Source organism: Fringilla coelebs (assembly GCF_963513975.1).
Source record: "Fringilla coelebs genome assembly, chromosome: 14".
Taxonomy (NCBI): Eukaryota; Metazoa; Chordata; class Aves; order Passeriformes; family Fringillidae; genus Fringilla; species Fringilla coelebs.
The window spans coordinates 11402177-11415752 of NC_140040.1; positions in this window are offsets into that span (position 1 = coordinate 11402177).

The following is a 13576-nucleotide window of genomic DNA, read 5'->3' on the forward strand; positions in this document are numbered from 1 at the left end:
TGTGTTGCTGCCCACAGTACATGGATGTCCCTCCTGGCTGCCAGGGCACCGCTGACTCATATTCTCCTGGCCATCAACCAGTACCCCCAGGTCCCTTTGCATGACACTGCTTTCCAGCATCTCCTTCCCCAATTCTCCTGGCCATCAACCAGTACCCCCAGGTCCCTTTGCATGACACTGCTTTCCAGCATCTCCTTCCCCAGTCTGTCCATAGATCCAGGTTTGTCCCATCCCAGGTGCAGAATCTGGCCCTCTCCCTCGTTGGACCTCATGCAGCTGGTGATTGCTCAGTCCTCTAATCTGCTGAGGTCTCTCTGTGTGTCCTTCATGCATTGGAGAGAGTCAGCAGCAGAACCCCAACAGTGACAGGTCACCATCACCCCTTTCACTGTAACCCTTGTGCCTGACCCAGCTGTGCACCCATCCCATGATGTGTTTGTGCAGCCTTGTGGGGGACATTCAGCATGCTTGTAAAAGATGGATCAAGTCTAAGTCCCATTTGTATTACCTTCACCTTGGCCCTCACATGTTGGTTCTTTTTCTGGGTCCCAGAGAAAACGGGTCTTGCAAGCTGTGCTTGGCACCTGGGTCAGCTTGCCAAAGATCCTCATTGAAGATCTCTGAATAGGAGAAATTAATTGTAACAAAAACTTCATCCTTTCTTATTGGTAACATAAGTTTCACACACCTTACTATGAAAACCATGGCATGTCCATGTCCGAATTTGAGTCAGGCCAGTAACAATTTCAGGCACTTTTGGCTCTCAGATAAATTATTTTTGCTTCCCTTCTCCTAAGTCCTTGCCCCAAAATGCTTCTTAAGCATTTTATTACTTCCAGTTTACTTAGTCCTTTGTGGCTAGAGGCTTAAATATGTAGCTATCCTATCCTGTAGTTACATAAACCTAACTTGCAAAGTATGTCCTCTATTTTATGAACAAAAACTGAAATTATAAACCTGCAGATATTTATTATTACCATAAGTCATTGATTTGAGTATGAATGTAAGTATTTGCCTTTATAGAACACAGAGATGCTGGGAGACATGCTTTCTGGCGTGGTCACCTGTGCTTTATGTTGACTGCACCATTAGAAAATGCTGTTCAGTTCTGTAATCTGATGTGCTCTTTATCAGTTGCAAATCTCACAGTCTGTGTGATAAAAGCAAGAAAGACCAGGTGCATGAAAACACAGTGTGGAGCAGGAATTTGATGAGTGCAGAGATAGCACGGGGCAACATCGACCACAGTCAATTTGGGAACTCACACCATTGAGTTCTAGGCTTTCCATAGATCTTTAAAGAAATGTATCCTGTCTGCACCTCTCTGTAAAGTGAGAATGGTGATTCCTTTGTGAAGCTCTGTGCAAGACCAAGGAAATGTTACAAATTGTTATCTAAGTAAGCTCTGCTACTTCATCAGCACTGATGCCAGGTAAGACTAGGAGATCAGATTTTTTTCCATTGAAAGTACAATGTGATACAACCAAATGAACTAAGTAATTCTGGGTGTTTTTTTCTGTGTCCTTCCAAATCAGTCTATTTCTTTTTCCTCAACTGTGCCACCCCTCCCCCTCATCTCTTGGAAGAAAAAAAATCAAGTATTAATTTGTGGAGTGTTGCCACCCTGATTTTCATTTACAGCCATGGAACATTTATTATTCATCTACTAGCTATTTCATTCCACTTGTTTATTAGGTTGTTCTTGTGGAGCGACAGAGACTTGGTGAGTTCAGAAAGGTTTGCAGTCAGTGCACCACAGGTAGGAGAATACAGTTTTAGATTGGGAACTTGCTCAGTGATATATTTTTCTCTTGAGTTGAATGGTTTGAAGATTATCTGCAGTGGAAGCTGTGACCTACTTAACACAAATGAGATTGCTTAATGGCTACTGATTGGTTGTCAGAGAGTTTTCTTTAAATATACATGTCCATCATTAGCCACTTTGTAGTAACGAATGTCTCCTGTGTTATCCCATTTGTCTGTTTATATCACAAAGTAATGTGTCATACTGTAAAATGTAAATGTGTTCATTGAGATAAGTTTGCTTTATCCTGATGTTGAGTGGTGTAGCTACATTACATGACATACAAGGTGTCAACTAATTAGGTATTAACATATCTCTTATGTGATTGAATTTCAGAAATAATTTCTTTGAAGTGAATAGTTGTCTGAAGTGCTAGGGAAGAGCTACCAAAAATGCCAGTGCATAAGAAATTCTGCAGAGATATTCTGTGGAAGGGATTTGTATTCTGAGGCTTGATAAGATGATGAAGGCACAGACAACATGAGGGATAGCTGGCACCTTGTGGTATTTTTATTTCTGGTTGTGTGCCTTGTTCATCAAATGTAATGGCAGAGTTTTGCTTTAGTAGAAAGGGAAGATATTTCTACTGCTGTTAAAATAGAAGTGGGCATAATCTGAAAGTACTGATGTTTTTTTCCCCACAAAATTATTATGAAACAGATGGCTATTTATTTCTAATATAGAGAATTGTTGTTGTGTATTTCATATTTAGCACTGGAGTTGTCAGGAACATCTAGCTTATAATTTCATAAATGTCGTAGCTGACTTTATTTAGGTTCTGCACTATTAGGGAAAATGAGGAAAGATAACACAAAAATTATGAACCAATTATATTCGAAACAAATCATTTAAAGGTGTTGTGTTTTGTTTTTTGTTTCAAAGGAGTTATTACTGGAATCCTAATGGAGTAAAATTAGTCTGCTTTAATTGAATTCATCAAGAATAAAGCCAGTTCAGCAAGAAGCGTTTTGAAAGTGTGATGTTGTGTTGTCGATGTCTATGAATGTTGGGTAAATCTGAAAACTTAGAGTTATGATTTATTTTTCAGATGTATCAAGGCATTAGCTAAATTTCCAAAAATGCTTCCACTCTAATAACATGTGGTCTTTCAGTTTAAAACATTGTGTTCTTCTTCAGAAACTTAATTGAAATGAAGAGGTCTGGACACATCCCTTTCATACCTCTGACTGGGGCTCTCAGTGGGATCAATCCGTGTTCATACACCACACTTCAAAATCTGCAGCCAGGATATTTCTTCTCCACTGTGAATGCACTGATTGCCTTCCCAAACTGCAAATTTTTGGGCAAGGAAAAAAAGTAATCTTTGTGGCCTGTGTTCTTTCACAGCAAATCATTTGTATTTTCTCTGAGTTGGGCAGATGTAGTTGCTGGGGTACAGATGGAAACAATAAGGACTGGTTTAGTCATGTTACAAATACATTTCTCTACATCCACAAGGGCTGAGCCCAACTGGCTAATCACTTCTGTCTATATTTAACCTCATGGAAAGTTTGTGGGTTTAGTGTGAATTAGTTCCCAAATTCATTGCACTGAAAAGTCATCTGTTTGAAAGTCAGCAAATACCAATTAGGAAGATGTGCCTCCCCAGCCAATTAGAATGTACAGGTGCAATAACTTTGCCAGAAACAGCTTTGATGTTTATCTAGGAAGTTCTATATCAAGAAATATTTTGAAATAACATTGGGAAATAAGCCCATTAGAAAATGTTCTTGCTGCTTGAGCTAGAAAGGTGATTTAAGAGTAGAGGATTCACTACTGACTGGCTATGTTGATACAAATTAACCCCTACTATTCAAGTGACCAGGGAAAGAATCGCTCTGGATGAAGAGGAAATCAGAAGAAAAAAGCTCATGTTAACTTCTCTAATTATCTATGGGGACTTGGATTATAAGAGAGGGCAATCCTTGCAGATAATTAGGTTTATGTAGTTATTGTGTAGGGAGCAATTTTGCTTCAGTAGCTGGGCTATCCTTTGCATAGAGCAATAGTTCTTTACCCTGAAGCCAGTGGGAATGCAATGGAGCCCTGTAATGACAGTGACAATAAAGCAAGCAGTTCTGTTAGAAAAAAGAAACATAATAAACTGGGCAAAGTATTTGAAGTGAAATATGAAGTGCTCCCTAGATTCTGATAAACCTTTTCCTAGGAACACACAAGTGCTGGCTATTAAAAAGAGGGAGGCTAAACCCAGAATCAAGAGGGCTCCAGGAACCTGTAACAGCTAAGCTGGCAATGTGTGCTATTACTAATAATAACTATTTAGAGGTAGGTTTCAGTTTGCTGCAGCCATGCTACACAGCACTTGACAAGTGTTGCACAGTTCTGCCTATTTCCAGCATGAAGTCTGAGAGCTTTTTTCTCCTTACCTTGCTCATTACTTTTCTTTATTCGGGTTTCAGCAAGATCTTTAAAGGCTTATTTAACAGGTGCAGTTTCTCTAAAGTAAGCCATGATTCATCCTTGCACAAAGCTGTGAGATGAGATACAGTATCCTAAAAGAAGATCTTAGATTACTCTTCAAACATTGGGAAGCACAAAAGCATAATCTCTTGAAAGTAGTTTATAGTTGACTTTTTTCTGTGTTTTATTTTCTGGGTGGGGGGGTGGAGGGAGAGGCTGCTTTTTAAAATTCTGTTCTGTTTTTTTAATGCCAAAAGTCCTTGTTGCCACTTCATAAAAAAAATGCCCAAAACCAAGCCCTGTGTCAGGTGGGTGACAGAGATCTGGCTAAGTCAAGTTTGATGCAAGTGTAGTTGGGGGCATGTTGCTCAAGTAAGAGCTCTAAAGGACCTTTACCTGTTCCTCCTGCTGAAGCTCTGTTTCAGATTCCACAAGTTGTCACGGTCTGTTTCAGTGTTTTCCCACGGATTGTGCTCTCCTTCATTCTGTGATCTTACTATTTGTACTCAGAGGTTTTGGCTTGTGCAACACCCAGCTGGAGTCATGCCCTACTTTTTGACAGTGGTGTGACTGTTTCTTCTGAGGCAGATGTATTTATTTTCATCTTTCTACTGTTGCTCCCAACAGTAACTTCATAGTCAGGTGAATAGGTGGCATTTTGCTATTGTTACCATCCACCTTCAATTTTTCAAATAAAGACAGTTCATGGGGAAGAAAATAATCCACATTCTTCCTTGCTGGATTACTCCCTGCTGCAGGTGTAGGACTTGCATGACAAAACTCTTTGTCCTGAATGACCTTGGGGAATTGTGTGCTGATATATTAGGGAGATAATCTGTGTGGAGGCTTGCTGGTGAACTCAGGCAAGCCAGACTGGGACATGACTGCAGAATGCACCTCTGCTTGTGGTGGCAGCATCTTAACAAACTCATATAAGAACAAAAAGCACGTATATGAACCAACAAGATTGTCACGTCACTTAACAGCTACAAAAGAAAAAGAAGGAAAAGCTAGTTTTTCCTCCTTTTACTGTTTTTATGTACTTGGTTAGTTCAAGATTATAACTCTGGGCTACTCTTCCTCCTGTGTGCAAGGCGGAGATGAGCAGTGTAGTAAAAATTTATTTCCCACCTCCTACTATTTACTCATAGACCTACACAGCTGCCTACAGCAGCTACTTCAGAGAAAGTGTGTGACTTCCTATACAGGGGTGGAGGAGTTGACTTCCTCTAGTTATTCCAATTTACACATTAGCACTTACTTGAGGTGTTCCAGGAGCACAAGCTGGTCCTTCTCCTCACCATACATGTGTATCTTCATGGAATAAATGCCTTAACAGAAAGGCAGCTCTCATAAAACTGTCCTCCAAGGGATAAAGAATGGAAATTGTCATATATACTGTGTGTAAATGAAAGCTAAAGGAAGAAAAAAAAGACCCAACCTGAAATCCACCTTATATCTTCAACTCCATTGGATTTTGGTGAGAATGGGGCTAGGTATATTATAAAAAATGATTTAGTGGGATTAATTGCACTGGTATTTGTAATACCTCCAGTTGCTTTCCCAGGGCTGCTACTAAAGAAATCTTTCAGTTGACAGCAAAGTGATGGGTTAATGGCAGACATGGGGAATAATTGACAACTCAGGCAAAACATCTGGGGATGAAATATATTTTGTCAAAGAGCTAAAACCCTTGTGTTGAGAAAATGCATTTTTTTCTCTCTGATCCATTCTGTCAACAAAATACTTTTCATCAGAAACATCAAAGCCGTTTCATCTGAAAATTTCATTTTTTGAATCCCTTTATCTATTCTGTTGACAAAAATTTCTGTCAACTGACTCAAATCATTGTATTAACAAATTTCTTTTTGTCAATCATGATTTATTATTTTGGCAAATACATTCTATAATACTCTGCTTCATTCTGTGCAGAGAATACATAAGTCAGACTCCCAGACTAATTTTTTAGGAAGTGAAATTAAATGTAACATCACAACTGATTATCTGCTGAATCTATACACTGATTAGGCATATTTTAAATATATCCAGTTGAATTAAAGTTTCTTCTGAATAACACACACGTTGAAGAAAGGAAATTGTAGGTGCAATAAAATCACATTTCTCAATGTTTTCTTTGCAGAATCTCTCTGCTAATCCCAGCTTTCAGGCTCACAATAGAAAGATGATCTCTAGTGAGCTGTACTTTAACTGGTTTCTGCTTACAAGGAAGAACTGAAATAGGAAAAAATATTGCAGGCACCCCTAATGTATTCCATGCTAATTTAGAATTAACCAATATAGTATACAAATGAATTACTAGTTTGTTCCTCAAACAAAGAATGTATCTGTTGAAAGATAAAGATATATGAATCATGATGATAAGAAAATTATAAGTATAGGCTGTAAGTGTAAAATACCTGTAATGTACATAATAACAATTTAGTCATTCAGCTATTCCTTGTACAAATGGAAAAAAAAAAAAAAACAGATCAATCAAACACTGGGATGTGCATAGGCCAGCTGACCATTCCAAAATCAAGTGTCCCCAGAATAGTTATTACATTGATGTTTCTTAATTAATTTTTGCAAATGTAAATTGAAAAATCTTTTAAACTTGGTCAATCCCTATTTTCTTTGAAACGAAACATTACTTTTTGTTGTTGTTTTGTTTTGATTATTTTTTTGATGTTTGCTTGGATTTTTTTTCCTTTCTGTGTGGTTCCTTCATTCTGGATCTTTTCTACTGGATTAATTTTGCACTTTAATGTTAATTTTATCTCTGGAGTTTTTGCCCTTTATCTACAGAGGGGCCACAAAACAGTCACTTTCTATAAAGGCTGCAGGTTGCAATCAGGCTGACAGGTCCTCATTTATTAGCATCTTTCATTAGAATGTTTGGAATTTGGCATGTCTTTTTACTGAAAATATTGTGTGATTGATTGATTGACACTAACAAAATTTGTTTCTTCATCTACTCTTGCACCAAATACTAAGGCTAATGAGTTGCATGTAATGGCAGTAATTCCTAGAAAAATATGGAGCAGCCAGTCAAGGGAGTGTTTTGCTCAACAATATTTCAGATAATTTAAGAAGACAATCCTAAATTCTTGTAGAATAAGACTTATTTAGGCTGAATTTTGCTTCCAGAAATGTTAGCCCTTCTCAGAATACAAAAGCTACAAGGGAAAAAGGCAAATATTTTTCTCCTCTGAAAGAAGTGAGAGAAAGCCAGGACAACAGCTGTACATCTGAAAATTATAGCTTCAAGAGAAATATTGGTTTTAAGAAATACATAAACAATGTAGGTATTTAATTTAGCACTAAAGAAGTTTTCTTCTCTTTTCTTAGCCTAGAAAACCTGTATTGACCACAGCTGCCCTAATCACAGAGGAAACTGCTAGGAAGAACAATTGGTAAGGGAAAAAATGTGGTTCTTCAAATAGAAAACTTGGTTCTGGAAAAGGAAAACCCTTTTACTCCAGGGAGTGCACTTGCTTTTAGTGGAGGCTGAACCTTGTTGGAGTTGTTCTAGACCAGATCCAGATCAGGTTTGTGTGCACAAAGAGAAAGGAAATGTGAGGAGCTGGGCTGTACAGACACCAGCCTGACTCTGAATGTGCGTGACCTCAGAAGGGAAGAGAACTGGAGAGGAACCTTCTCCCTGATGGGGGCCAAGTTAATTAAGAGGAATGAAAAGAATAAATCTGTTCTATGGAATTTTCCAGGGGTGATCAGTGGAGGCTGGTTTCACTAGGAGCTGATTACAATATAATGTGCTACCACCAAACATGGATAATGCTGTATAGAGATTTTTTTACATAGAAACTAAAAGAGCAAAATTTGATATTTTATGACTTTCTCCAAAGGTCATTAATATTTTACTTTTTTTCTTAATGAAGGCAATAATCACCTATGTTCTCTACAGCCTAAAGTCTCTTTTCCCTCACCTCCCTTTTTTCTTTCCCATTGACATGAAATGAGAGAGGTAAATGTGAAAAGGTGTACCAGAAGTATGATGCTGAAGGATAAAGGCTGTGCTCTAGCGCATTTTTTTCATTTACTGAGGTCCAAACCTCTTATTGAGGTTGGTGGGATTCAGTCACTGATCCCATGAGAAGAAAAAGTGGCTTGGAATTAGAATATGCTCCAGGAGCAGTTTTCAGTGAGTCTTTTGGAGATGTGTGTGTCTTCTCCTTGGAGATGTTATTTTTATTAATATAAAATCGCTGGACTCCACCATAGTCCTAGTACAAAACAGTACTGCTGGGAGGTGGTCCTACAATTCACTTTGCCTGGGTAGGAAGAATGAAATAAATATTGCAATTTCCTCATAACATGAGTGTGCAGAGGTAAAGATTGGTGCCTAGCTTGAAATAGCCAAATGAATAGCTGCACTTGAGGCAGCCATATCAGCTGGTCTGCAGTTTGAAATTATTTTTTCTCATGAAAAGCGTTTTTATCATGGCAAAATAGGGGAAATGTGGTAGAGAAGACTGGACACTGTAGACTTGGATTTGCCAGTTTCCTTGGGAAAGTGTTTTATTTTGTTTTCTTGTCTGTAGTAAAAATAAAGACATTTGCTGTCCCTTGTGAAGTGCTGGAATACCCATAGTATCACAGAATAATACTCTGTTACAGAAACCACTCATCATAAGAGTTAAATCACAATGGAAACTTAAGTTTATATTTATTTTAGTTTCTCCTGTAGACAGAGTGAACTATGTTCTGTACTCCCAATATGTTAATTTATTTTCTTCTGCTGATTCAGTTTGGTAGTACAGCTGAAGGAGAAGGTTCTTCACTATTTTTTAATACTATACATTTTAAATTATGTTTGTTTTTGAAGATTTTAGCTTTTTGCTGCAGCATTAACAGTAGGATAAAGAAGTGCCACAATATTTTTGCTCTTTGTCCCTGCAATGACCCTGATTTTACTTAAGAACTTTAAAATCCACTGAGAGAATAACTCTATCTGCATCAATTCTCATGATTCCCTAAAATCAGCCAGATAGAAAATACAGCCTGCAATACCTGTGAATACATGAATCATTTTGTCCTTCATGATATATTAGTGGTGTCAAGTGCTGATGAGATCATAGTTGATAGTGGTTGATGATATAGGCTGAATGGGTGGTGAGTTAAAGCTTTTTTAAATCCATCTGTTCCAGAATTCACTCAGCTGGATTCAAACCCTCTTCCATCTTTTGACAGCTGATGTAAAATCAGGAACATCTCTACTGAAGGCAAGTCAGTTATGCTGTGTCAAAGAAGTGAAGGTAGGAAAAAATGATTAATTCCTACTCTAGTCTTATTTGATTAAAGCAAGCTCTGTCACAGAAAACCATGGAGTTTTGTCTGCTAAAAACTCTCAGATCAGAAGCAATTGCACACTGACCAGTTGCTATAAAACATTATGGATTTTGTTTTAACTGAGGATATTGTATTCACTTTCCTGAAACCGTTGCTGTTCCTCTTTCTTGGAAATACTGCCTTTTAATGTGAGTACAAGCAGGGTTTGCTTCTATTCTTGAATTCTGTTGGTTTGTTTATCAACCATCCAGCAATACATTGCATTTTGATCAGGTGTAGTCCAATGATAAAATCATAGAATATCTCATCTGGGAAGGGACCCATAAGGATCATTGCTCTAGGTCTCTAAGCAGTTTGAACATGGCTAGTTGACTTAATTATTTATTTCGTCAGAAGAGCAAATATAAAAAACTGCAAACTGCTAGGTAAGCATTGAGTGCTGCCAGAATTGCCTTGTGTAGGAAGGATTTTCCATTTTCTCATATTTTATGCATATTTATATAGTCTAGTTGATTCCTGTGGTGCTGATGTGGGGATCTCAGTCTATTTCCTTTGATTGTAATGCTGGGACGAAACAATATGAGTGGAAATGAGGTGATTATTTAGAAGGAGCTCTCTATCTGTCCATATTCATTACTATGTCCTAACTTGATTTGGGCCTTAGCATTTTGCACTGTGACTTTTATTCTTGCCTTGGTATTTAAATCTCCTTGATCAATAGTATGTTACATTGTCATTTTCTGCTTGTTGTGACAGTTTTCTGTACTCAGTCTGTCTCTCCAACACACAGCATATGTGCACACATACTCCTGAGAAGGAATCATCATTCATTCCTCTCCAAAGCATGCATATTGCCCAATTTTGTATAGACAGAGATGGCATTCTAGCAATTCTCAGTTAAGCTTTGGATAAAACTGATGGCTGTGCCATTTGAACTAATTGCATAAAAAAGGTCAGCACTAGGACTTAAACTGCCTTAAAATGTAAGTATATTACAGGCCTTGGTGGTTGAAATCAATGTGAAATGTGGTGTAAATTGGTTTATTTAGATAGCACCTTTGTGTTTATATTTGTGGTCACATTAGATACTTTACTAGTGGGATTAGCAACTTGCTGTCTGTATTCCTGGCAGCCATTGAGGGTTTGTATGAAAAAATAAGAATACAACTGAGCAAATCATATATTGCATAGCCCAAGCTGAAATACTGTGCTTTCTGTTACTTTCTTTGCATATTTATGTAATATATAAACATTAGTGTTTCAGCATTTCTCATCTCCAGCTTAAATAAGATTCTCTTCCTGAAAATGAAAAATGAGAGCAAAAGCTCTCCTTTATGTAGAGTGGACTTGATGGCTAAAGCAAGGAACAGATCACTTTCAAATCACAGCTGCATCAGAAATTTGTTTTGTAGTGTAAGCTATGAAAGAGACAAATTCCATTCTCTGACTTGCTGACACTGCCAGGTTGTCCCAGTTGCTCAAGACATAGCATGGATAAAAAGCATTTGGGGGTTGTGAAGTTGCATAAGTCATTGCATCATGGGAACATCTTCATTGTATGCAACACAAGACTTGGAGGCAGGATCTTTTGATCTGCTAAATTCCTTTTGCCTTTGTCCTCATGCACCTTTCCAAGTTCTGCTGCTTTGCATTCTTTTTCCCCAACTGTCTCTCAGTGTTGGCTTAGTTTGTGCTTGGACGAGATTTGAGCATTCCAGTGAGTCTGATTGTTTCACTTCTGTGAACCTATTTCTGTTCTATTATGTTAGTATCCTGGTTTTGCTGAGCAAAGCAGCACAGCAGGTTCAGCAGCTGCCAGTGGTAGAGAATATGCCAGACCAAACCAAGAGCAGCTGTTTCTCTTTTTCCTAGATTTGAAATGAGTTCAGTGTCAATTTTTTATGTCTTTCTTGGTATTCTTCCTTCCTAACCAAGAATATCTGTGAGACATAATAAATAACTGAGACTCAAAAGTGACACCTGTCAGTGGACAATCATGTTTTTACCGTCTGGTGGAGAGGATGAAGGGAATATATCGAATCAGGCCAAACTCCCTATTGAAGTGTGCCACACAATGTTTTGTTCTGCTGGTGTAATACTGTAGATAAACCAAACCAAAGAGGCAGACAGACATGAGCTAACATGGGCAAACCAGGCATCTTCCCCCTTTATGCCCCTTATCCTCTTGGAGGTTGTAAAATCCTGTTTCCTCCTGCTGACAAGTGTGTGAGCTCCTTTCTGATTTAGGTGTTTGTGACAGAAATGTTCAAAGTGGAGAGGAAAGTTGCCTCAAATTTTCCAGATTTTCTGACTTTGAGCATTAGGCTCTCCTTTGGTGCTTTTAAAGGGAGATTGATGACCTTTTTACTTACTGGAGTATTCTAATTGCTTTAAATGAGCTCCATTTAATTGGTTTAAATTATTTTAAGTGTCTAATTTTACTATTCAGTGTCTTAAGATGCCTGTCATAATAGCTTCTATAAATATACATATTGACTTTCAATAAATGCTTTCCTGTTCTAGCTCATAATCTAAGTGTTGCCTGATACTGTATGGGGAATGTGTCTGTTGACTTGAGGCTTCCTCTTGACGTCAGTGAGTCTTTCTGTTAGCTGGGACAAATAGATCAGGATCACAAGAATTTGGGGGAAAGAGTTGTCCTGTGGAATGTGAACTCTAGTCTTTCGTTTTTTAGATGAATATGGGCTAATACTCTGCTGAGCATTTCCTCTTTGCATTCCACTATCAGGCTGAGCAGAGTAAGTGATAGGAGAACATATGGGGGATACCAAGCTGACACAAGGCTTGGCTGGTGCCTGTGGGGATGGGCCCATCTCTCCTGAGCCTTGAGAGGGTCTGTGTGGTCTCAGTGTGGGCTAAGTGGGGATGGATTTACTTCTGTTTCTCTGGGGTTAGCAGGACTTGCTGTTTGGGTAAGGGAGGGAACTTTGTACGTGAGCTTATTTTGACTTCAACCTTGCAGCAATTCTCCCATTTTGAATGCTTTTTAAATTGCCATCTGTTTTCTGTTTGTTTATTTTAAAGCTCTCACATTTCCCCCCCGCATTCCCTTCTGGGTAAGTGGGCTAAAATGAGTTTGTGTGCTGCAGTCTCCTCTCCAAGCCAAATACCCAATTGCCACTAGTGACACACAAAGACAACATGTGAGAGTGAGGAATCCTACAGAAATATCATAGAGCTGCTGTTAAGTAAAAGCCAGTAAAGCTCTGGAGTCAGAAGTGACTTTTTCACAAACTGGGGTGCTCCCTCCCCACAGTTCTAGTTGCTGCTGACTAGCAAATACTCAGGTACACTTCTTATATCCAGAGGTACTGCAGGCTTCTTCAGTGGGGAATTTTTTTTTTTTTGTTATACTTGCATAATAATATTGCTATTGCCACTTATCTCTATTATTACAGTATATCTCCCTTGTGGATGTTTATTTTTAAACTTAAGTGACCTCTAACCCATTACTAGCTAAGTGAGAATGAAGCCTTTTTGTATTGAATAGGGATGGTTACAATTAAAGAGTTAGTTTCATTTCTTTACAGAGTATTTTTATATTGTCTCTTCAACTTTCATACAGCTTTCCAATATGAACAAGGCATTAGGAAAATCTGTCACATTTGTTATATTTCCAAAATGACATCCATAGGCTTATAGCCATAATCTAGCTCAAAATATATTGCTTAGTGTAAGTATAGGATCTGTATTTCACATCTAAATTTCAGCATTTTGTTTTCTTTTGTCTGTCTTTACCTACCGTGTTAATGGGAAACTGAATCTGGAGCTGAAAAGCAAAATAAAGTATTGCTCAGCTGAGGTTTCCCTGAGGTGACATGACCTGGAGATTAGGTTGAGATAAAGTCACATTTTGCTTGATGAAAGTATTCTGCATTACACAGGGATGTTTGTCTGCAGGGATATGAGTTACACTAAATTACTATTACTGTTCATGGACGAAAGAATTTTTTTTTCATCATCATCTATTTCATCTCCCTGAGTCTTGCACTTTAGCACTAAAATAGCTGCTGCTGAATT